The sequence below is a fragment of the Populus nigra genome, chromosome 1, assembly GCF_951802175.1.
Source record: "Populus nigra chromosome 1, ddPopNigr1.1, whole genome shotgun sequence".
Taxonomy (NCBI): Eukaryota; Viridiplantae; Streptophyta; class Magnoliopsida; order Malpighiales; family Salicaceae; genus Populus; species Populus nigra.
The window spans coordinates 49367964-49394112 of NC_084852.1; the positions used below are offsets into that span (position 1 = coordinate 49367964).

Below are 26149 nucleotides of genomic sequence, written 5' to 3' on the forward strand. Positions count from 1 at the left end.
GTTATAAGTTGGAGATGATTGCGGAAACACTTGTTAGAGGGATGGAACTTCACGTTGCTTGGGTCAGTTTCTGTGTGTGGAAAGACATGGAGTCATCTCCTTGCTGAAAAATGAAAAGGGAATGGTCTAATGTCAATTTCTATATATACATTTAGTGGCAATTACAACATGTCCAAGGGTCGGCAAAATAATCAAGTTCATGGGAATCAATCAAACAATTCATGTAATAAAGAGCCTTTTCAGTGCACTTACTGTGGTGATATGTATCACAGGAAAGCAACTTGTTACAAATTAATTGGCTACCCACCTGGTCATCCAAAAAGTAAAGAAAAGGCATTACACCAGCGCCAAGGCTATGACAGGCATAACTCACACTCTGCATCTGGTAACCCCTCTGCAAATCAAGTGGATTTTAATCCCACTTTTCAGGAACTCCAGGTCTCTCTGCCCAACTTAACTGAGGATCAATATGTTCAGATACTCAGTGCCTTGACCACCAAGCCTGTCACTCCACAGGCTAATGTTGTTGCTGACTCAACCTTCAAACATACATCAGGTTTATTACCGGTTGCTCACAATCACTGGATACTTGACAGTGGGGCAACCCATCATATTACTTCTTCTCCTACATTATTAAAGCATGTCGACAAGAATCAATCTTTGGCACCTGTTTCCTTACCTAGTGGAGACGTGGCTAAAATTACTGTGACTGGCTCAATTCAACTTAACAATTCTCTTCAATTGAATAATGTCCTCTGTGTGCCAAGCTTTAAAGTTGATCTTATGTCTGTTGGCAAGACAACCGATGACTTACATTGCTCAGTGACTTTTTTTCCATCTTGGTGTATTTTGCAGGACTTGGCTACGAGGACAATGATTGGTGTGGGTAAGCGACGTGATGACTTGTATTACCTTGTGGCGTTGGCTTCAACTCCTCCTTCTACCCGTTTTGCTTGCAATTTGATTATCTCATCCAATCTTTGGCATCGTCGATCGGGACACCTTTCTTCTAACCGTTTACAATTTTTAGCTGATAATTCGCTTAAATTTAATTTTGATTCCAGTCATAAATGTGACATTTGTCCATTGGCAAAACAAACTCGTCAACCTTTTCCTTCTAGTTCAATTTCAACTTCGAAGTGTTTTTCTCTTATTCATTGTGATATTTGGGGTCGTTATAAAACCCCTTCTATTTCTGGTGCCTTTTATTTCTTGACTATTGTGGATGATTTTTCTCGTTTTACATAGGTTTTTTTAATGCGTAACAAGAGTGAGACACAAACTCTACTTCGTCATTTTTTTCATTACGTTCACACTCAATTCAATACGAAGGTTCAAAAACTCCGTTCTGATAATGGGGCTGAATTTCTTTCATTAAAATTTTTTTTTCTTGAGGAAGGCGTTCTTTTCCAACACTCTTGTGTATATACACCTCAGCAAAATGGTGTCGTTGAGCGCAAACATAGACACATCCTTGAAACTGCTCGCGCTCTACGTTTTCAATCTCATTTACCCATTACTTTCTAGGGAGAATGTATTCTTACTGCCGTCCATATTATTAATCGCCTTCCTACTCTGTTGCTTCACAAAAAAACACCATTTGAGATTCTTTACAACAAACTTCCTGATTATTCTCGCATGCGAGTTTTCGGATGTGTTGCTTTTGCCACCATAGCCAATCCATCCTCAAAATTTTCTCCCCGTGCCACAAAATGCATTTTTCTTGGTTACCCTATGGGACAAAAGGCTTACAAACTTTACGATATTGCAACTTAGAAAATTTTCACCAATCGGGATGTGGTATTTCTTGAGGACACTTTTTATCATCCACCACAAGTCAATTCTCCAGCACACAATCCACCAGCCCTGCCTATTCCTCTTCCTATTGTGTCTGACTCTTATTCCCATCTTCCTCCCTCATCAGTCATCATCGACCCCTTTGATCCCCCCATCTCCTCTTCACCTGCACCAATCGACTCAGCACCTTCTCTTCTTGAGCCACCTTCCTCTACTCCATTAACTCCACCAGCTGCACAACAAACCCCTGTTCAGCCGGATGATCCTGTCCTTCCTGAACCTACTCTGGTTATTCCTGATCAGCCAATTCGTCGTTCTCAACGCCCTCAAGAAGCCAACGTCCGCCTCAAGGATTATGTTTGCTCGCAGGTGATTCTGCCTCCACACCAATTGTTCTCAGCCTCGTCTACATCTACACCAGGTACGAAGTATCCTCTCTATCATTTTATTTCTTATCATCGGTATTCTCCATCACATCTCTGTTATATTGCTAATGTTAGTCGTGATGAGGAACCTCCTTCATATGAACTTGCTATGACTGATCCTAAGTGGTAGGAAGCTATGAATTCTGAGCTTCAAGCTCTCATTGACAATCAGACATGGAGCCTTGTTCCTTTGCCCCCTGGCAAACGCCCGATCAGTTGTAAATGGGTGTATCGCATCAAACGCAAGGCTGACGGGTCTGTTGAGCGCTATAAAGCTCGCCTTGTCGCTCGGGGTTTCACACAAACTGCTGGAATTGATTATCATGATACTTTTTCCCCCACTACAAAAATGGTCACTATCTGCTGCCTCCTTGCTATTGCTGCCAGTCTGAACTGGCCTTTACATCAGCTAGACGTCAACAATGCTTTCTTAAATGGTGATTTATTGGAAGAAATATATATGTCTCCTCCTCCTGGTCTTCAGCGACAGGGGGAGAACATTGTGTGTCGCCTCCACAAATCACTATACGGCCTTAAGCAAGCGTCTCGATAGTGGTTCTCTAAGTTCATAGAAGTTGTTCTTGCTGCTGGTTTTTTTCAGTCAAAAGCCGACTATTCCTTGTTCATCAAAAGAGACGGCACATCTCTTACTATCCTTTTGATCTATGTGGATGACATTTTGATAACCGGGAACAACATTGAATCCATCAAAGGTTTAAAGCAATTCCTTCATACTCGTTTCCGCATCAAAGACCTTGGTGATTTGAAATTCTTCTTAGGCATTGAAATAGCCCGTTCCAAGAAAGGCATTTATATTTCCCAGCGCAAATATGCTTTGGAAATTATCAAAGACAGTGGATACTTGGGTGCCAAACCAGTTGAGTTTCCTATGGAAGAATGCAGACTTTCAAATACAAGAGAATTGCTCAAAGATCCTTGCATATACCAGCGTCTAGTTGGTCGATTAATTTACTTAACCATCACTAGACCTGATATCACATATTCAGTTCACATTCTCAGCCGATTCATGCATGAACCACGTCAACCTCACATGGCTGCTGCTCTTCGAGTTGTTCGTTATTTAAAATCAGCTCCCAGTGAAGGTTTGCTTCTTCATTCAAATAACTCATTACACTTAACGGCATTTTGTGACTCTGATTGGGTGGGTTGTCCTATCACTCGCCGCTCCACCACTGGGTATTGTGTATTCCTTGGAAATTCTTTAATTTCATGGAGAACAAAAAGGCAAAAGATAGTTTCCTTATCAAGTGCGGAAGCTGAATATAGAGCGATGGCAGGTACATGTTGTGAGCTTACTTGGTTAAGACATTTATTAACAGATTTACATATGCCAGTTTCAGATCCTGTCACTCTTCATTGTGATAATCAAGCTGCCTTACACATTGCAAAAAATCTTGTGTTTCATGAGAGAACTCGGAATATTGAAATGGATTGCCACTTTATTCGGGACAAAATTTTACGAGGTGAAATTGCTACTCAATACGTGATTTCTTCACAACAATTAGCAGATGTGTTTACAAAAGCTTTGGGAAAAGAGAAGTTCAAACAGCTCATGTGCAAGTTGGGAGTTATTAATATTCACTCTCCAACTTGAGGGGGAGTGTTGGAAATTATAGTGTTTTGATGTAAATAGAAAAGCTATATTTTGAGATAAGTAGGAAAGATACGTAAGAATATTTTGTATCAATCTGCATTACATTAGCTGTCATTCCTTATCAGTCTCTGATGTATAAGGGAACCCTAATGTATCTTGTATATACATTGAACTTAATCAATACAGAAAAGCATTCCGGTTGAATAGTTTTTTACTTATACAAAGGCGAGTATGGAACTTAGCCAAATAAGGCTTTCGACTTCTTTTAAAAAAATACTAATAAAGATAACCATATGCATTCTAAGATATGCCATTCAGATTCCAAGATGCTTAGTCAAGGATCAACAAAAAATTTAAAGTGTTATAAGTTAGAGATTAATACAGGTTCTGCAGATTTAACTGTACATATTTTCTTAGTGAGTCTTGGTCAACCTTGGTGATCTTGCTTGTTCATTAGCAAGAGATTAATTCTGTCAAGATTCTAACAGAGACGACAACCTTCCAACGAACCATATTGTTGCTTCCACGAAGTTTCAAGTATTGCACATATTTCCGGATGAATACATGATTTTTAATACCTTTTATAAGACATTTGTCATTGAAATAGACGTACAACAGAACCTGCTTTAATTTAATTATCCTTTTCCCTTCATTAAACAAAAAACTTATCTGAAATAGGAATTAGCTAAACTCACTTTTCATGCATCAAACCCGCGTTTTGGAAATTCTACTGGCATAGTTAATTAATTGGCCAACGATCGATGGGCATGCCTTTAAATTCTTAAAGTGTGTTATAAGGTGGAGATGATTGCGGAAACACTTGTTAGAGGGATGGAACTTCACGTTGCTTGGGTCAGTTTCTGTGTGTGGAAAGACATGGAGTCATCTCCTTGCTGAAAAATGAAAAGGGAATGGTCTAATGTTAATTTCTATACATTTAGGGTAGAAATTTCTTTCGTTCTTTGAAAAATGGAAGCTTCATTGTGTCCTTTTCCATGTGAGAGAAAGGGAGAACAATATTTAAATGACATATTGACATAGAAGATTGTCATGATTACTTATGGTGGAATTAAAATGTTTTTTAATCATATATTTAGATAGCATTCGGTTGCTATTTCTTAAAAAAAAAAACAGAAAAAAAATTAGGACATAAATATGTTTTTTCGTTAAAACTATAGTTTTAAAACCCAACCCGGTGCTCGACCCGGTATAATAATCAGGTCACGGGTCAGATGGGTTCACCTGGGTTGACCCGGGTCAACCCAAAAATTAGAATCTAAAAGCTAGTCTTTCTTTCCTCTTGCTAAAATTAATTAATGAAATACAAGCCAAGCCATTCGTTTTTAAGACAAGGCAACAGTTTTCTACAATAAAGTCCTAAAATTAGAAAATAAAAGCTAAGGCATGACTTATATTGCTGGTGGTGGTTACTAACCACTAGTTACTAACCCTGGTTAGTTTAGCATCCCGAAAACAAGATTCACACTTTTCTTCGTGGTCTACAATTATCGCTTGAGTTTTCTCTGCCCCTATTATTAGATTTATGGCTTCTTCTTAGATCAAGATTGCTTCATCTTCAACATTTATTTGTGGTCTAATAGATCACAATCGACATGAACGATGATGTAATAGAGAGAGCAAGAGAAAAAAAGGAGAGTCATGAGGAGCTGAAGGTAGGATTATCTACTCTACTCGCAGATCTGAACCGGTATGGCAGATCTGAACCGGTATGGGTTGCCTTAAAGTCTTTTTCTCCTCTGCTTTTCTTCCCGAATCGCAACTGATAGTGATATAGCTTTGAACTTTGAAGATTAAAAAGATGGGTTTTATGCAAAGGATTTCTCTAATGGTTTTTTTATTCTCTTTTTTGTTGTTCAATGGTTAATAAAGCATATGCAGAGCATGGAATGACCTCTACATCTGTTGGTACTTCTACAAGCTGCAGTGAAAAAGCATGAAAAATAAGCCGGGTTTACCCGGGTCGGCCGGGTTCCGGGTCGACCGGGTTTCGCCAGGCCAACTCTCAGACAGGTTTTTGCTTAGACCCGGACCGGTCCCATGCCCGGGTCGGCCAGGTCCCGAGTCGACCTGCCGGGCCAGTCCGAATTTTAAAACTATGGTTAAAACAAAGATAAAAATAGATTTTAGTCTTTATCTTATAAATGTTTTTTTGTCAATTTTTTTGTCTTAAAAAAAAAGAAGTTAGATGTGATATAGAAAAAATCAAGTTTATTTTTTTTTCATAAATGTCTATTTAAACATTTTACAATCTCAATGTTTAACTTTGTATATATCCTAACCATTTAATTTAATTTAATTAATTTTTACTATTAGATCTGAAAACTAGAAAATATAAATGCAAAAATCATTAAAAATATATGAAAAATATAAATAAAATAGAGAAAATGTTAACAAGACAGAATCTAGCTAAATTATCGAACAAGCCTAGCTAGTAGTGGTTGGCTTGGTTCCAAGCCTATATATTTATTTATTTTTAATTTAGTCATTTTCAAATATTTTAAAATATTTTTTAAGGATGTAAATGTATTAATATTAAGTTTGGTTTTTTCATTTCATCAAAATTAATATGAAAAAATTATTTATTCAAAATAAACAATAAATTATTTTATACAATTTTTTAATATTTCGTAACAATTAAAAAATAAATTAATTAGAGTAAGTTATTTTTTATATAAATTAAATAAAACAATTAATGAAAAATTATTTTTAATAAGAGTAAATTAATTTTTATATAAATTAATTAAAATTATTAATGACAAATGATTTTTATTAAGAGATAGAAGAAGAGTTTTTTTTTTTTACCACAATAGTGAGTATTTTATTAACAAACTAAATGAATATCATTATTAAAAATGAATATAATAATTAAAATTAACATATATAATATAAAGATGTGAAAATTGGTCATTGCTCATGCTTTTAAAGGAATTGGATTTAATGATGAAGATGTGGAGAGTGAAAGATAATCAAAATTATGAATTTATAATGAAATTATTATCTTAACTTTTCAACAATGTTAGATTTTGAATTGGTGTGGATGCAAATATTTTATTTAATATATAATTGAATTGATTATTTATTTTATTATTGAGTAAATCATTATCTAATTATATTATCTTCTTAGCAATGAATTATATTTTTTACAAAAACGATCACAATTGCTTTATCAACATGATTTTGATGAGTGGAGAAATTATCATTTTAAAAGTTAAAAAAATAATATTCATTATAAATTAAAGTGAAAATAATGATATCTATATATTATTTTAAACATATTAAAATAGATCTCTCTGCATGTTGTTACAAATTAAAGTGAAAATAATGATATTATTAACATGATTTTGATGTGTGAAGGCAGCTGGGTGCCGCCGGTCAATATTGGTGGCTACTGACCTTCTGAATTGAATATACTATAACAAATTCTTCAAGAAGCTGAAACACTAGCCCGAGATGTTTTTAGTATAATGATGAAGGACAAAACCTGAAATCAGTGTATTTTGAGGTTTTGAGCAAAACCTAGCAATGCTTATTCTGTAATATTGCTGGTTGTTAGATACTAGCTGCAACCTGCTTACTGCAGAGAATCAGCTGGTGTAATCTGCAGAGCTTTAGAGCTAGTAATATCTAACATAGAAAATTAGGATTACCTGGAAAATAACTTATATTCAGAGCATAGCTCCTGAGTTTTAGATCATTGGGGAAACATTTATGTTAAAGTTACAGTTCTATAAGCAGCTCTTTAACTTCATACAGCAAAAAGAAAACATCATCTCGACCCCGAGAAGCGTAAACTAACCTGAAAAGGGTGTAAAAGCACAAGGCAGTTGCAATCTATAATGAATTCATGACAATGGCTGTGATTCTGAGGAGCTGGTTTCAACTAGCTATACTAAATGGGCTTGGACATGGTGGAACAGGAACTTGAATTATGCCTTCGAGCATCAGCATAACCATCTTCATGGTTGGTCTCAGATTGGGGTCTTCCTGAATGCACCAAATTGCAACCATCACGAACCTCTCGAGCTTCTTCATATCATTCAAGGCCTCCAGATCGTTTCCAACCAAAGCATGCATCATGCCTCCTTGATAGAATCATAAGCCCAGTCTGTTAGAATTGCTCTCTCCTCTCCTACTTCTGTATCTACACTTCTTCGACAACAGATAATCTCCAACAACAAGACACCAAAACTGTACACATCGACCTTCACTGTGATCAGCATGTTCCTAAACCATTCTGGTGCCACGTACCCTTTAGTTCCTCTAATGGCAGTAAATGTTTGGCTCTGATCTAGAGACAAGAGTTTTGCCAATCCAAAATCAGCAATCCTGGCATCGTAATGTTCATCCAGCAGAATGTTTTGAGGCTTTATATCGCAATGGATGATCTGGGTACTGCACTCGTCATGAAGGTACAGAAGTCCTCTTGCAATTCCAAATGCTATTTGGGTCCTCTGGTTCCAACTGAGTTTTACATCTCCAAAGAGGAAGCTTGCTAGGGCACCATTGCTCAAGAACTCGTATACCAACATACGGTGCTGTCCTTCATCACAAAATCCAATCAGCCGAACTAGATTCTTGTGGTGTGTCTGGGCGATCGCATCAACTTCAGTCTTGAATTCCTTGTCACTTTCTTTAACAAACCTGTCTACCTTCTTAATAGCAACAGGAACTCCAGAACCTATTTGTACTAGCCCTTTGTAAACGATGCCAAAAGCTCCCCTTCCTACTTCTTCCTTGAACCCATTTGTTGCTTCCATAAGCTCTTTGTAACTAAAGCAGCGCAGATTGGATTGCACAGCTCTTTCAACTTGAGGAGTCCTAGTGAACTTGTTGTGATAGATGAAGAAAAATGCAAAACTAGCCACACCAACCAATACGAAGTTGAAAAACACTGAACCATCCAAGAGCACTGAGACTACTAGGATCAAACTATCACGGTTCTTCTTCGGGATTGGAGGAGGTCCTGGTAGTGTGTAATTACCTTTTCTCACTTTCATAAATGACGCTCCATTTACACTCTCATCTTGCCTCCCATTTGAGAGTGGGAGCTTCTTCTTCCAACAGGTTCCTTCTCTAAACACAATTACATTACAGAAGCAATCTTGTAGGCAAGCCTTTTTACAGTCTTCAATATTATAAGGAGTGTACATTTCATAATCTGATTCTGGCCAATCAATATTGGTGAGCTGTACCAATTCATAATCTTCTGGGGCATTTGGCACATCTTCTGCACAGACCTGTGTCGGAAAATCTGGTTTGCAGCCTCCGTATGGATCATCAGGATCGAGTAGAGAAAATCTCTGTGGACATATGCAGATTGCCCTCTGATCTGTACTGATTGTGCAGACACCATTAAATCCGCAAGGTCCTGTACCTTTCTTTCCACGAACATCAGTGCAAATATTTACTGGCATGGTGCGAACGACAGACCAGCTTTCATTACCAGAAGAATTCTTCCGGTGTGAGTACAGGACGAAAACTCCATCAAAATGTAAAGTTGCTCTTGTTGAAATAAACTCAATATCTAGAAGGTCAAGGAAGCCAACCACCCACCACCACTTGCAGCCACCAGCTGTCACCACCCAGCCGCCAGCTGTCAACCGCCAGCCGCCTTCATACTTGAAGATTGAATTATCTTGTTTTGAATTCATGTATAAATAGGTAGCTAAGCTTATGTTATTCTGTGTGGGAGAAATTAGAGAGAAACACTAGAGAGAAAGAGAGAGAGAGCGTGTATTAAGCTTTTTGTGTTTGTAAGCTTGTTATTTTTGAAATAAAACTGTGTGTTTTATCCCCTCCGAGTGTTTCAAAGCCACCACCAGTGGTTTCTCCCATCAACAATTGGTATCAGAGCCCCGTTCGTCAGAAAAACAGAGGAGTTTTGGGATATATCCGAATTTTCAAAGTTGTCAAAAACACATTTTGATCATTCCACCGTGTAGAGTTTATCCATACGAACTCACTGGTGCAAGAATCAGCTTCATCGGAGCAAGAGGTAGCCTACATGCATGCGTTACCTGAAAATTCTGCACTATCGTCCACGCGCATCCCACGCGCGCCAGAGGTTGAAGACGACTGAACCACACGTGCGCCATATTCGAGCCGAGCCGAGCCTCCAAGCCGATCCTCCAGCCGAGACCAAGCCGAGCCACAGCCGAGCCGATAGAATATTCCCCAGAATATTCCCGGTTTAACCCCAGCGAACCGCCCGACACCCAGAATTGGTTTTTTGACTTGTTCAACTCATTTTCAACAAAGTCAGACCGGTTCCCTACTGTTTTGAGCATTCCAGATTGATCTATGGTGTCCGTTTTGCCAAATTCAACTCCCAGAAGGTGATATAGTCATTCAAGGAGCAAAATGACTACAGAAAATGCACATACACTCATCCCGAAGCTAACCAAAGACAACTATGATAGTTGGTGTATCAGATTAAAGGCATTCCTTGGTTCACAAGAGTGTATAGAGATTGTGCAATATGGTTATGATGAACCAGAGTCCAAAGAAGTAGAAGATGCTTTACAAGAGGCAGAAAAGCAAGTCCTTAAAGCCAATAGAAAGAAAGACAACAAAGCAAAGACCATCATCTATCAAGGTCTTGACGAAGCCATATTTGAGATCATTGCTTCCGTAGAAACATCAAAAGAGATATGGGAGGCACTCCAACAAAAATACAAAGGTGCTGACAGAATCAAGAAGATTCGTCTCCAATCTTTGTGAGGTGAGTTTGAATTATTGCAAATGAAGGCCTCAGAATCTATTTCTGACTATCACACAAGAATTATGGTGATAGTTAATCAGATGAGAAGAAATGGAGAAGCCCTCACAGATGCTCGGATTACTGAGAAAATTTTGAGATCTCTAGATCCAAATTTTGATTTTGTTGTTGTTGCTATTGAACAGTCTAAAGAAGTGGACAAGCTGATGGTGGATGAACTTATGAGTTCTTTGCAAGCTCATGAGCAAAAGATTGTAAAAAGAAATGGAGATAAGGCAATTGAGCATGCCTTATAAGCAAAGTTATCTCTCAAAGACAGATATGAGCAAGGGGAGACTTCAACAAGTGGATATACCACTCGAGGAAGAAGTCAACAAACACGAGGAGGATTTCAGCAATTTCAAGGAAGAGGATCTTGGAATACAAGCTTTAGAGGAAGAGGTGGTAGAAACACCACTAGAGGAGGTCGAGGACAACAAACATTCACTCCTAGAGGAAGAGGAGGCGGTTACAATAACCGTGACAAGAGGAATATCCAATGTAATTACAATCAATTTGAGCACTATAGCACTGAATATCAAGGGAAAGCTCCATTAGAGGTACGTGAGCATGCTAACTATGCAGAGGAGGATGCCAACAGCAGAGGAGCAGCTGCATTATTTATCCAACAAGGACTTGACAAGAATCAAGAGAATATTTGGTATCTTGATTCTAGAGCTAGCAATCACATGTGTGGCCAACGAGATCTATTTGGCGATCTAGATGAGACCATACAAGGTCTAGTCACCTTTGGAGATACATCAAAAGTTCCATTCAAAGGTAAAGGCAACATCCCAATCAAGTTGAAGAATGGTGATTGTTGTTACTCATTTTCGGACCCCACGTGCTAGAGACGGTGTATACCTTTTTTAAACAGAGTATAGGAGTTTAGCTCATATTCGCCAGAAGATTGACAAAAGCACAGAAAGAAATATTTTGTGTTTTGAAACCTTGTTTGAGCTGTTTTCTGCTCTTTTTATCCTTCCCCTTTACTACCAAAATCATCAGGTTTTCTTAGTTTGATCAGGATGTCTTCATAATGCTAAATTCGTTCTTTTTTATCTGGTCTTTAAGGTTGAATAAATCCCTCAGAATTTGCACTAAAAAAATAGTTCTGCTGCTGTCGTTTTTTTTTTGTTCCAACTTAGGCTCCGATTCTGACTCAGTTTCGTACGATATCTAACCATCCTAGGTATATTCTGTCACTCATGACATGTTGAAAAATTGACCTGCACCTTTATTAGGTCCTAGGGATCATTGTTCTTAGGGCAGATTCTCAATCAGATTTGGATGCTTAGCATTGTCAGATCAAGAACCTTTTTGACCAACTAGATTACTGCCAGATTCTATTCTCTAAAACGATTTTATCTCACTTTGACTCCTTCATCAAAGTTGTAGTCCTAGACACGTAGATGATTTTGGCTTTTGAATCGCTTGATTTCGATATCAGAAGCTCAAGATATTCGTGTTTGAATATCTAACGTGAAGGTAGAGAATTCTGCCGCGAGAAGGATATTGACCCGAGTCTGCACTAAAAAAATTCTATTTTTGGCTTAATTTTTGTGATTTTTGTTCATAGTTCATACTCTCAGTCATATCAGGATTCTCGGCATTCGTCAGTTTTTGAGTCAGACCCGGAAATCCCTTTTGACCAACTAGATTACTGCCAGTTTCTGTTCTATAAAACGATTTTATCTCACCTCGACTCCTTCATCAAAGTTGTAGTCCTAGACACGTAGATAAATTTAGGCTTTTGAATCGCTTGATTTCGATATCAGAAGCTCAAGATATTCCCGTTTGAATATCTAGTGTGAAAGCAGGGATTCCTGACCGCGAGAAGGATATTGACCCGAGTCTGCACTAAAAAAATTCTATTTTTGGCTTAGTTTTTGTGATTTTTGTTCGTAGTGCATACTCTCAGTCATATCAGGATTCTCGGCATTCGTCAGTTTTTGAGTCAGACCCGGAAATCCCTTTTGACCAACTAGATTACTGCCAGTTTCTGTTCTATAAAACGATTTTATCTCACCTCGACTCCTTCATCAAAGTTGTAGTCCTAGACACGTAGATAAATTTAGGCTTTTGAATCACTTGATTTCGATATCAGAAGCTCAAGATATTCCCGTTTGAATATCTAGTGTGAAAGCAGGGATTCCTGACCGCGAGAAGGATTTTTGCCCAAGTTCGCGGGACTGATTCGAAGGATTTTTTTTGGACCAAGGACTGAATTGAAATGTGCTAAATTGAGGGATTGAATTGAGGAAGGACATTGAAAGCTGGAGAGGGGGGTTGGATCATCATAAATGACAGGATTTTTACCACACCGAATAAGGAAAATAGGACCTTGCAGCTGCACCCTCCAGCTGATTTCTTTCCTTTTTTTTTCGCTGCAAATTCCTGCTGTTTTTCCTTTATCATCATGCCTGAATTTTGGAGCTGCAACCACGTTTTTTCTTGCCTCATTTGAAAGGGAGCAGCTGGCCCTATGGAAGGAAAGAAAATAGCCACACCCTCCTCTAAAACTGGAAAGAAATCAGACGTAAAGCACCAACACAAAATCAGAATATTGCAGCTTCCTTTTGCGTTTTTTTACTGCAAATCAGTAGGGATTTACGTCCTAGAATTAATGCATTAAATCTTTCCTAAATAGAGATATGTTAGACTATATATAAACCCCTCTAATGACCTAGCAAGAGGCGGCAGAAAGAGAGCAGAAAAATAGGAAAAGAGAGAAAAAAACACAGCAAAGAGAGACAAAAAACGCAAGATAGGCATAGTAAAAAAAAACACAGTAAATAGAGGGAGTTTCTTTCTTGCATTCGGGTGTTATTGTGAGGAAAGAGGAGAGAAAAAAGACAAGACGGACAGGAGAGATTTGCTGCTAAACCTTGACAGCAACGTTCGCCTGGTTTTCCATTTCATCTTTTGCAAAAAAAAACGTTGAGATCTGCAGGTATAAGTCTGAACTTTCTCCTCCTTTGCTGCTTTTAAATCTGTTGTGTTGACGTTTTGGAAACCAGTTTTATCTTTGCTCTGCACATTCGTTTTTAATTTTAGACTACAATGAACGCTTGCCTTTTGTTGTTCCTGACGTTTTAAAAACCTGTTTCTTCTTTTTTTTTCTTGTCTTTCTTTCGCTGGTTCATAAGGAACCATGGGAGGGGGGCTGTTGTTTCTTCATCATCAGCTCCCTTTTCTGTTCGTTCTTTTTTCCTGCTTCTTGAGAGATTAGCCGGCCATGGTTTTGTTTTTCCTATATACATGAATAGAGCATTTTTTTTTATTTCTTTCTTTCTTGCTGTCTGCGTGGGGGAGTTAAAGCAGGTTTTAGTTTTGTCAAAGAAAGGGGTTTTGTGGGTATGAACACTGTCACTAAAATGGGTTTATGGGGATGAACACTGTCACTAAATTCTGTTTTATTTCTCTCCTGTTATTTTTTTTTAGTTGCTTTAACCTTTCTTGTAAATTTTAGAATATATGTGACGATTGGTTTCCTTTTATTGCGATTCTTGTATTTAATTGTGATGCTTGTGGTTTTTTTTAAAAAAATGTTTTCTTGTGTGTTGCATACAGCCAATACCCTAACATGTTTTGAACGCTCTTTTTTTTATATACAAAAAATATTGGAAGTTCCGAATTAAAATGTGTTTTCGCATGGATTTCTTAAACACAACAAAAATTATTTTCTTGCATTTCTGGATTTTACAACATGTTTGTAAAACTCCAAAGGGTATTGGCCAATATTTCAAAAAATATAAAAATCTTATTTTGGGGGGAATTCATCTATTATTCACCGCTAATGTTTGGATAAAGAAATCCTTAAAGGACGAATATCCAAAATATTATTGGGAGTAATTTGTTATTATTCACTGTTAATATTTGGATAAAGAAACCCAGAGTGGTAAATATCCAAAATAATTTTCTAGGAATAATAAATCCGCACACATCCTTGAAAGAAACCTTGATTCTAATCGAGGACATTTCAATTTTTTACCCCACGGTTTACAAGCTGTGAGAGTATAAAACACTAAGACAAAAAAAAATAGGTTTTTAAAGCACCCTAGATTTCTAAATTTTTCTCCCTCCTCCTTGCAATTTACGAGTCGCAAACTCTTGAAAAACTAAGGGGAAAATGAGCTTTTAAAGCACATGGAACTTCCTTGGATTTCTATCCTAATAATTTTAGTTTGAATCAAAACCTAGAAAACTGATGGGATTAGAAAACACCAACACCAAGCAGCTTACCTTAGGTAGGGCGTACTAGGGGTGCTAATACCTTCCCTTTACGCAACCAGTCCCTTGCCTTAGAATCTTTGAAAGACCAGTTAGGTTTCCTAGTGACCATAATACTAGGTGGCGACTCCCTTATTCACAATAAAACAAAAGACCCCGAAATCAATCGAGGATCGCCGCGCTCCGCTCGCGAGGGTGCGACAGGATGGCGACTCCACTGGGGACCTTAGGACTAGGCTTGGTAATTTGTTTGTTTATGCTATGTTGATTTTTGTTTTTTTAGATGAATGATACTTTGTTTAAAAGCTTTAGCATGCATCTTTACATTCTGTCATACATGATATAGTCATTCATCACTTTATGATTATTATCTTTTTGAGGGCACACACATTAAACTTTAAGTTAAGTGGGGAACTAGCAGCTTGCCTTATGACTTGAGTCAAGGTTTAAGTTTGTGTAAACCCCAACTCTTTGCTGAGTGTTTAGACTGATAGTGATTGGTACATGTGCCATCCCACTATCTGCTGAACCCCCATATTGCCTTTACGAGGGCGATCACTGGGACAGCAAGAGACCCTTTTTTAGAGACCAAGTAGCAAAAGTACCCTATGTCTCACGTAAAGGAACTAGAACCTATCCTTAGGGTGTATGATCCATAATATCTTTTGCATCAAAACAAGTCTAACCCCCAAGGCATTTTGAATTGCAGGACTTGTGAACGAAATGGCCACCATTGCTAAACTTTCCATCATAGAATATGGGAAAAATTCTGAACTGTCACAATTGACTGAAGAAGACTGCCTTAGAAGCGATGCTAAGAAACTGTCACCAATCAAGAACCTGAATTGCATTATGAATGAGGTGAACAGGTTAACGACTCACTTTCAGAATGTGGATAAGGATGCATTTTGTAATAAATACGGACGTTTGATGGAAATTGCAAGGGTAGAAGTTTTAAGCCCAGCTGTGCGAGCCATAGTTCATTTTTGGGATCCAAACTACCGGTGTTTTTCTTTTGGAAGCATAGACCTATGTCCCACTATGGAGGAATATGGGATGTTGACTGAGTTTCCAAACAATCTGTATCGGATTTATTTGCCTTTGAGATCTGACAAGATCATCCCTGAACTGTCAAAACTGCTCAGAATCTCCAACTTGGAAAAGTTTTTGGAAAAGAATGCTACCGGTTTGAAATGGAGGATGCTAGAAATTGAACTAGAAAAGAAGTCAGGATTAGAAAAAGAGAGATTGATTGCCTTGGGCATATTTGGCCTTGTGTTGTTCCCAAGTCAGACGGGTTTAGTGAGTTTGGAGGCCGCTGCTGCTTATGTAGAGTATGAGAATACACAAATCAATCCAGTGGCTGCTATTTTAGCTGAAACTATCTTGACGCTTAATCATTGTAGGAGGACCGGAAAAGGGGCAATGAGATGCTGCACGTAGTTGTTGTATATCTGGATGGTTAGCCATATCGAAACAAAAAAACCTGTCTTCAATAATTTTTGGTGGTTCACCCAAAGACCCCTGAAGTTAGTAGAAGAAAAAGAATGGGGAGATCTAGATAACCAAGGTTGGGTTGACAAATTAGAAGGTTTGCCTAATAGTGATTTTAAGTGGAGAGCACCATGGGTAACGACAGTGGAAGTCCTAATGAGTTGTGGACAAAGACGTTGGGTGCCATTGGTAGGGATTACAGGTTATGTGAGTTATGCTCCTGCCCTAGTGGTAAGGCAACTTGGGGGCATGCAGTTTGTTCCAAGGACTATGGGAATTGCTCAATTCTTTGGTTTGTTCAAAGATTCCATTGCACAAGAAGTTTTAGAAATCATCAAACAAGATTGGAAGCATTTGGTTTTGGTTGAGATAGAAGGTTTAAAGGATCCAAGTGCAAGTGAAGGATATGCAAGATGGAGAGACTTAGCTGCTTCAGCCATGCCTTGTGTAGAAGCCAAATCTCCCCAAACTATAGAAGAGCCTGTTAAAAGGAAAAGGGTCAATAATGAAGAGGAGTTGAGAAGACAAGTGGAAAAACTTCGGACAGAGTTGAGCAAAAGCAGAAAAGACAAGGCAATGTTGGAAGAAATGATGCTAAAAGAAGATAAAAGGAGAGCATTTCTAGATGAGCAAATACAATCTAGAGATGCGCGAATAACAAAGCTTGAGTTAAAGCTAGGTGAGGAGAAGATTGCTAGGGAAAGGAGTGAGAAGGAGCTAAGAGGGATGAGTTTGGATTGGATGCAAAGTTGCTCTGAACTTGAAGCAATGGAGATTGACTTTAACGATTGCCAAGGAAGTGCAGAATATTTCCAAGAAAAATTTGCACAAGTCCAGTTTGAATTGATGGATAGGATTGGGAAGTATGAGGATTTGAACAAGAAATATATGGAGTTGGAAAGCCGTTCGATGGAGATTGCAAAAGAAGAAAATAAAAGGAAAGGTTTTGAGGCTATTGAAACAGAATTAGCGGTTAAGAAGAATGAGATAAAAGTTATGAGGATAAAGCTTGACAAGGAATGTGAAAAGGTGAAGTATTCGGACGAGAAGCTAGCAGCAATGGAAAAACACAAGGATCAAATCGACGCCAACAACACTGCTTTGAATAGAACCAATATGTTACTCATAGAAAAGATGACCAAGACAGATGAGCAAATGGATGAAGCTGCTGCACATGCTCGAATTATTAGAATTAATGCGCGGAATGTGGGAGGGGACATCATTCGCTATCGCCGAAGCCTAGCTGAAACCGATGCCTTTCTAGGGAAGATTGAGAACCGTGGTTTTGCCTTCTTACCTTTGGCTAGAGAGTTTGTGGAGGAAAGGGATTAATAAATTTTGTATTTCCTTTTTATTTATTAATGTAATAAACTTGTCAAGCATTAATGAAAAGGGCGTTGACCCATCTTCTTATGCAAAATCTGTCTCTTGGTGAAAATGATTCAAGCAAACGACTTGAAAGGTAGTACTCCTAGCAATGTGACAAAAGAACCTATGTTTATAAGGTGGTGGCTATTATTCGTTCACAAGAAAGTTGCATCCATACCCAATATACAAAGCATTCTCAATCATGCATTTTTCTCATACATCTATACACGCATCTGCAGATTAAGAAACATAGGTCCCCCTTCTAGAATCCACAACACTCGACAAAGAAAAAGAATGGAAAACGAAGAAAGGTCACAACCAGAAGCTCAGTACCAAAGAGAACTTGAAGGAGTTCAGAATGATGTGGCGCACCTAACCAGTATGTTAGAACAAATGTTGAGAGCCAGAGATGGAGAGGGAACGTCTACTCAACCTGATGAAGCACCAGCAGCAGCTCAAATTCCTGTCGCACCTATAAACGTGGGGGCAAATACACCAAATAAGTAGCATCCTAATCCCACTCGGCCCATCCAAATCCCTATTACAATGGATTTAACAAACGAGGACCCACATGACGTCAAACTCTCTAATCATGAAGGGTATGATAAGTGGACTGCACTAGAAGAGAGGCTAAGGGCAGTTGAAGGAAATGATTTATTTGACCCAGTTAGGGCTGCTGAAGTATGTTTGGTGCCTAACATTGTTATTCCAAAGAAGTTCAGAGTGCCAGAGTTTGTTAAGTATACCGGGATGGAATGCCCAAAGACCCATCTCCGTTCTTACTATAACAAAATGGCAGAAGTTATCCACGATGATAAAATGTTAATTTACTTCTTCCAGGATAGCCTGACAGGATCGGCCCTTAGTTGGTATATGAGGCTGGACAATATTAGGATCAAGAAGTGGACAGACTTAGCAGATGCTTTCTTAAAGCAATACAAGTTTAATCTTGAGATTGCTCCTGATAGGACCAGTCTAATTACCATGGAGAAAGGAAATCAAGAGTCCGTAAGGGTTTATGCTCAAAGGTGGCGTGACCAAGCTATCAATGTACAACCTCCACTAATAGAGACGGAGATGGTGACACTGTTTGCTAATACTTTTAGGGCTCCATACTATGAACACCTTATGGGTAGTTCAGCACAACATTTCTATGAGGTGGTGCGGATTGCTGAGAGGATTGAACAAGGAATCCGAAGTGGGAGAATTGCAGAACCTATAGAGAAGAGAGGTTTCATTGGGAAAAAGAAAGAAAATGAGGTGAATAACCTAGAAGGTGGATACAAAGGGAGGAGTAAAAACTACCAAACACCTACCACCCAAGTCACCAGTATCAATTTTGCCAAACCCTCCATCCCAAACCAACCCAATCAAACAAAATTCCCAGCAAATAACCAAAGCAATTACCAAAGAAGAGACAACCGACCATCGGAAGAACAATTACCACCTTTACCAATAACCTTAAAAGAGTTGTATGCCAAGCTGTTGAGTATTGGGCAAATAGCTCCCCTACCCGTACCACCTATGCAACCACCTTTCCCTGCCTGGTACAACCCCGAGGTGACTTGTGAATACCATGCTTGTCACGCAGGTCATAGCATTGAGGCTTGCTTTGCTTTTAAAAGGAAGGTGTTGCAACTGATCAAAGTTGGATGGGTCACTTTTGAGGATTCACCTAATGTGAATTCAAACCCTCTACCCAAACATGCTGTAAGTGGTAGTGGAGTGAATACTATGGAGGTCGGTAGCAAAGAGAAGGTGCTAAAAGTGACCATGGCGAGGCTGTACGAGATGTTGGTACAATCTGGACATATAGAGAAACCATCTGAACATTACGTGAGGGAAAATGATTTTTGCCCATTCCATAAAAAGAAAGGGCATCACATTGATGAATGCATGGAGTTTCATCAAAAGGTTGCGAGAATGCTGACTTTAGGAGAGCTAAGGATTGAGGCTGCAAGAGATAATGAAGAGATCAAGATGATAGAGAATCAGGGGAAATGTAGAGTCCAATCAACAACTAATGGGCTCTCAAAATTGGTATTAACTAAGCCCTCATATGCAAACAAAGTAGACTATGGAGTAATGCCTGGAGATTATGGTTATACCTCGAATATTGAAACTCCTTTGCCGCTGTTCCGAACTGAGATAAGTGGACTAACTCGGAGTGGTCATTGTTTCACACCTGAAGAACTAGAGAAACAAAGAAAGGCTAAGGGCAAGGAGGTGTTGGACCTCGATAAAGAGTTTGAGGTGAATAAACCTGTGACTGAGGAAGAAACAAATGAGTTTTTGAAATTGATGAAGCATAGTGAGTACTGTATAGTGGATCAGTTGAAGAAGACCCCTGCCAAGATTTCCATCATGTCATTAATACTCAGCTCCGAGCCGCATCGTAATGCTTTGCAAAAAGTACTGAATGAGGCCTACGTACCCCAAGATATTGAACAAAAGACTATGGAGCATATAGTAGGGAGGATCCATGCTGCCAATTACTTATATTTCACAGAAGATGAACTTGACACTGAAGGAACTGGACATAACAAGCCCTTGTATGTCACAGTCTGATGCAAAGATTGTCTCATCGGTAAAGTTCTCATCGATAACGGCTCGGCCCTTAATGTGTTACCAAGGCATGTGCTGGATGAAATGCCAGTAGATCCCTCACACATGCAACCCAGTGTGATGATGGCTAGAGCGTACGATGGCTCACCAAGGCAAGTGATAGGGACAATTGAGGTCGAACTAGCTGTGGGTCCACAAGTCTTTCTAGTAACCCTTCAAGTGATGGATATCCACCCTTCCTATAGTATGTTGTTAGGAAGGCCATGGATACATTCTGCGGGAGCTGTCACCTCCTCCCTACATCAATGTTTGAAGTACATTGCCAATGGTGTTCTGGTTACTGTTAAGGCTGAGGAGACTATATCAATGGTAAGAAATGTGGCGGTTCCATTCATTGAAGCTGAAGATTGTAAGGATGGAAACCTTCATGCATTTGAGGTTGTGAATACGGAGTGGGTGCCCGAGAACACTGTGGTGAGGAAGCCAGAAATCTCAGAGGCCACCAAAATGGCCGCTAAAAGCTTTTTGAAACACAAGATTCCTTTCCCATATGACATTAAGAAAGGAAGGCTTGAATGGGTGGATATAATCAAACCAAAAGCTGCAGAACAGAGGTTTGGGCTTGGATATAAGCCCAAGAAGGAGGATTACAAGCGAGCTGCTGGTGCAAGAAAGGAGAAGAGAATGGCTAGGATTGAAGGAAGGAAGCCTGAAGAAGAAAGCTTAGCCATCCCTTCAATCAGGATTTCGTTTCCAAAGGCTGCATATGTGATGCAGCCTGATAAGGGACATGGAAACCTCCTTCAGAAGCTTTCTTCAATGAACATAAACACTCTAGAGGAAGATCAAGTCAAGGACATTGCTGAGAAAATTGAATCCGGAAGAAGGGATGAAGAGCTGCCACAATTAACCATTCACACTTTGGAAGAAGTCACCGATAGGACTTTCATTCGAAAGCTAGCCGAAGGAGAGAAGTTCCGGAATTGAGAGACCCAGGAAGCTCCATTGGTTTTCAAAATGTAATCAACAATGATTTGTTGGATTATAATTTTATCTATGTTGTTTGCTTTTTTTTTCTATTTTGTTTTGTTCATTGACAATCGAGGCTCAAGATGTCAATTGGATTTTATTTTTGTTTTTGAGCCAATCTTTTCCTTTTAATGAGATCATGCATTTTCAAAATTCATCTTGATGTCTTACTATGCATTTACACATCACTTCCCGCTTTCAGGAACCCTGAAAGCGGATCCTCCACAACAACACCTGCACTTCACATTGAGAATGAATGGCCAAACTTTAAAGAATACATAGTAGCTGTAGAAGATGAGGAATGGGAGGAGAAAAACATAGGGGAATTCACAAAATTAATAGAACAGCATGAACAAGCTTGGAGGCCCGCTAAAGAGGAACTTGAAACCATAAATGTGGGTAATGAAGAAATCAAGAGAGAGCTGAAAATAGGGACTTTGATCACCCTTGAAGAGAAAGAAGAATTGATTGCACTGCTCCGAGATTACGTAGATGTCTTTGCCTGGTCCTACGAGGATATGCCTGGTTTGGATACGAATATCGTAGTACATAGGATACCACTGGTGGAAGGATGCAAACCGATTAAGTAGAAGTTGAGGAGAACTCATCCGGAGGTCTTAATCAAAGTAAAAGCAGAAATTGAAAAACAATGGAACGCTGGTTTTTTGGAAGTAGTCAAGTATCCATAATGGGTGTCAAACATAGTGGTGGTTCCCAAAAAGGAAGGTAAAATCAGAGTTTGTGTGGACTTTAGGGACTTAAACCGAGCTAGCCCTAAAGATAATTTCCCTCTACCACACATAGATATGTTAGTTGATAATGCAGCACGCAGCTCCACATATTCCTTTATGGATGGATTTTCGGGCTACAATCAGATAAAAATGGCGCAAGAGGATAAGGAGAAGACAACCTTTGTAACACCATGGGGAACATTTTGCTACAAAGTCATGCCATTTGGTTTAAAGAATGCTGGGGCCACCTACCAAAGGGCTATGGTGACTTTGTTTCATGACATGATGCACAAAGAGATTGAAGTATACGTGGATGACATGATTGCTAAATCTAGAGAGGGAGAGAATCATGTCCAAATATTGAAGAAATTGTTTGAAAGACTAAGGAAATATAAGTTGAGGCTTAACCCGACGAAGTGTTCGTTCGGGGTGAAATTTGGGAAGTTGTTGGGATTTGTGGTGAGTGACAAAGGGATAGAAGTGGATCCCGACAAAGTAAAGGCTATTCAATCTATGGCACCTCCCAGGACTGAGAAGGATGTGAGAGGTTTCTTAGGAAGGTTGAATTACATTGCTCGGTTTATATCCCAATTAACCACGACTTGTGACCCGATCTTTCGTTTATTAAGGAAGAAGAACCCTGGAATTTGGAATGAAGAGTGCGAAGAGGCTTTTGAGAAAATCAAGCAGTACTTGTTGAATCCACCCCTGCTTGTTCCTCCTGTACCAGAAAGGCCATTAATATTGTACCTAACAGTAACAGAAACAGCAATGAGATGTGTGCTTGGGCAACACGATGAAACCGGAAAGAAGGAAAGGGCCATTTATTACCTGAGCAAGAAGTTCACGGAATGTGAGTCTAGGTATACTGTGATTGAGAAGCTGTGTTGCGCACTGACATGGGCTGCAAAGAGATTACGTCAGTATATGTTGTATCACACTACGTGGTTAATTTCCAAATTAGACCCGTTGAGGTACATTTGTGAAAAGCCCTATTTATCGAGCCGAATTGCAAGATGGCAAGTTCTATTGGCTGAGTATGACATAGTATATATGACAAGGAAAGCCGTAAAAGGGAGTATTATTGCCGATCACCTGGCTGACCATGCTATGGAAGATTATGAATCATTAGACTTTGAATTTCCCGATGAAGATGTGCTTGCAATTGAGGAAGAGAAATCAGATTGGTGGATTATGTACTTTGATGGTGCTGTAAATGTATGTGGTAACGGAGCGGGTGCGGTGATAATCTCTCCTGGTAAGAAGCAGTATCCGGTTTCAGTTAAGCTACAGTTCGGGTGCACCAACAACACGGCGGAGTATGAAGCTTGCATTCTCGGTTTGGAGGCTGCATTGGAGCTAAACATCAGAAAGATAGATGTGTATGGAGACTCAATGCTGATCATTTGCCAAGTAAAAGGAGAATGGCAAACCAAGGAAGAGAAGTTAAGGCCTTACCAAGAATACCTGTCTAAACTGGCTGGAGAATTTGAGGAAATAGAGTTCACCCATCTAGAAAGGGAAGGAAACCAGTTTGCGGATGCTTTGGCTACACTAGCATCTATGGCCAAAATAGACTTTGGGCACAAGGTACAACCAGTACACATCAATATCAGAAATAACCCAGCTCATTGTTGCTCAATCGAAAGAGAAGTGGATGGAAACCCTTGGTACTATGATGTCAAGAATTTCATCCAAAACCAGGCATATCCCATGGGGGCATCCAAAATCGAAAAGAAGACCTTGAGGAGTTGGCAATGGATTTTTATCTTGATGGGGAGATTTTGTATAAGAAATCATCCGACGGGACTTTGTTGAGATGTTTGGATGAATTTGAGGCAAAAAGCGCGTTACGAGAAGTCCATGAAGGGATTTGCTCAACCCATGCTAATGGACACGTGATGGCTAGGAAGATACAAAGAGCCGGTTACTTCTGGATGACATTAGAAAAGGATTGCATCGACTATGTCCGAAAATGTCATAAGTGCCAAGTATACAGTGACAAAATCAACGCCCCTCCAACTCCTCTATTTAACTTGACATCTCCATGGCCCTTCGCGATGTGGGGAGTTGATGTGATTGGACCTGTAAACCCAAAAGCCAGCAATGGTCATAGGTTTATTCTCGTGGCTATCGACTACTTTACAAAATGGGTAGAAGCCGGGTCATTTGCTCATGTGACGCAAAAAGTAGTGAAGAAATTTATTGAGAGAGATCTGATTTGTCGATATGGTCCACCAGAAAAGATTATAACTGATAATGCCCAGAATTTCAATGGCAAGATGATAATAGAACTCTGCGCTAAATGGAAAATCAAGCATTCCAACTCTTCGCCGTATAGGCCAAAGATGAATGGTGCGGTAGAAGCTACTAACAAGAATGTCAAAAAGATTATTCAGAAGATGGTAGTCACCTATAAGGATTGGCATGAGATGTTGCCATTTGCCCTTCATGCGTATCGCACCGCAGTCCGAACCTCAACAGGAGCCACCCCGTACACGTTGGTATATGGAATGGAGGCGGTTATGCCTTTAGAAGTGGAAATCCCCTCATTGAGAGTACTGGTAGACTCTGAGCTGGAAGAGGTAGAATGGGCAAAAGTTAGATATGAACAACTGAATCTGATCAGTAAAAAGAGGATAGCCGCAATCTGTCATCATCAACTTTACCAAAGAAGGATGGCCAAATCATACGACAAAAAGGTTCGACCTCGAGGATTCCACGAAGGAGATCTTGTACTGAAGAAAATATTGCCTTTACCAGGAGAAGATCAGAGTAAATGGGCGCCGAACTATGAGGGCCCTTACGTGGTGAAGAAAGCATTCTCGGGAGGAGCTTTGCTGTTATCTAGAATGGATGGAGAAGATCTAGTTAGGCCAGTGAATTTTGACTCTGTAAGGAAATATTACGCTTGATGTATTCCGTAATCTCCCAATCAATAAAATAAAGTTTGGCCATGAATTTTCTCTGTTAAAAAAAAAAAAAACCTTTCTTCATAAAAAGCATGATCTCATAGCATTGGAAATCTTTCACTTAAACAAACTCTTTTCTTACACATGACTAAGTAAATGACTCCATCAATTGGAGGGAACCAAATAAAATCTAAACTTGGCATATTTATGCATACCACACTGGGGGCAAGAAGTGTACTGAGTGCACATTGGGGTTTATAGTGAACCAAAGCCAAAAGGGGTATCATCATAAGAACTTCTACAAAAGCATCTTTAATGAGAATTGCCAATTGCATTGAAAGTTTCAGTTTTCATGAACAAAACCAAATCTTTTGAGTTTTCCTTTTAAAATGATAATAAAAGACAATACTCAATGGAGCAAGAAAGGGCCCCATAAGGAACCAAAGATCTCTTCACCAAGAGGATATGAAGTATAGTGTGTAGAGCATATTCCGATTTAAGAGAAAAGGTTGGACAAACAAATGGAAACAAGAGCTCGAAGAAGTTTACAACGAAAGGGGGACCTATGTTTCCAAAGATAGGTAACAAAAACATGCATGCTATATTGTCATAACACTAACATGGCAGGAAAGGTGGGACGAAAGGCAAATTAGTTCCAAGTTTTTGGGAATCACTAAGAGACAGAGTCTTAAGTCAACGTAGCTACGGAAAAGAATATGAATTATGAACCAGCACTGTTTCATTTCCTCGAGGTAAGATGTTTTCTTTTGAAATTCAAAACGGGCAGGTCATCCGATGTTGAGACCATTCCCTAGAAAAAGCATGGAGTTTTTCTAAATAATAATAATAAAAAAATAAAAATAAAATAAAACGGGCAGGTCTCCAGATATAGAGACCCCTTTCTAAAATCATTTTCTCTTACATCTGGGTAGGTCACCCATCACAATGAGACCATTTTTTCTGGGTAGGTCACCCATTAGAATGAGACCATTCTCCATTTTTTTACCTGGGTAGGTCACCCATTATAATGAGATCATTCTTCCCCCTGGGTAGGTCACCCATAAGAATGAGACCACTCTTCCCCCTTTCCACTTGGGTAGGTCACCCATCATAATGAGACCATTTTTTCTGGGTAGGTCACCCATTAGAATGAGACCATTCTCCATCTTTTTTTTACCTGGGTAGGTCACCCATTATAATGA

The 26149-nt window shown here is 39.2% G+C and overlaps 2 pseudogenes; one reads left to right on the forward strand and one right to left on the reverse strand.

The window, feature by feature from the left end:
- Nucleotides 1-7734: 7734 nt before the first annotated feature.
- LOC133686767 (G-type lectin S-receptor-like serine/threonine-protein kinase LECRK4) overlaps nt 7735-26149 on the reverse strand; it is a 29490-nt pseudogene continuing 11075 nt past the window's right edge.
- LOC133669196 (uncharacterized) lies at nt 18257-24950 on the forward strand (annotated as a pseudogene).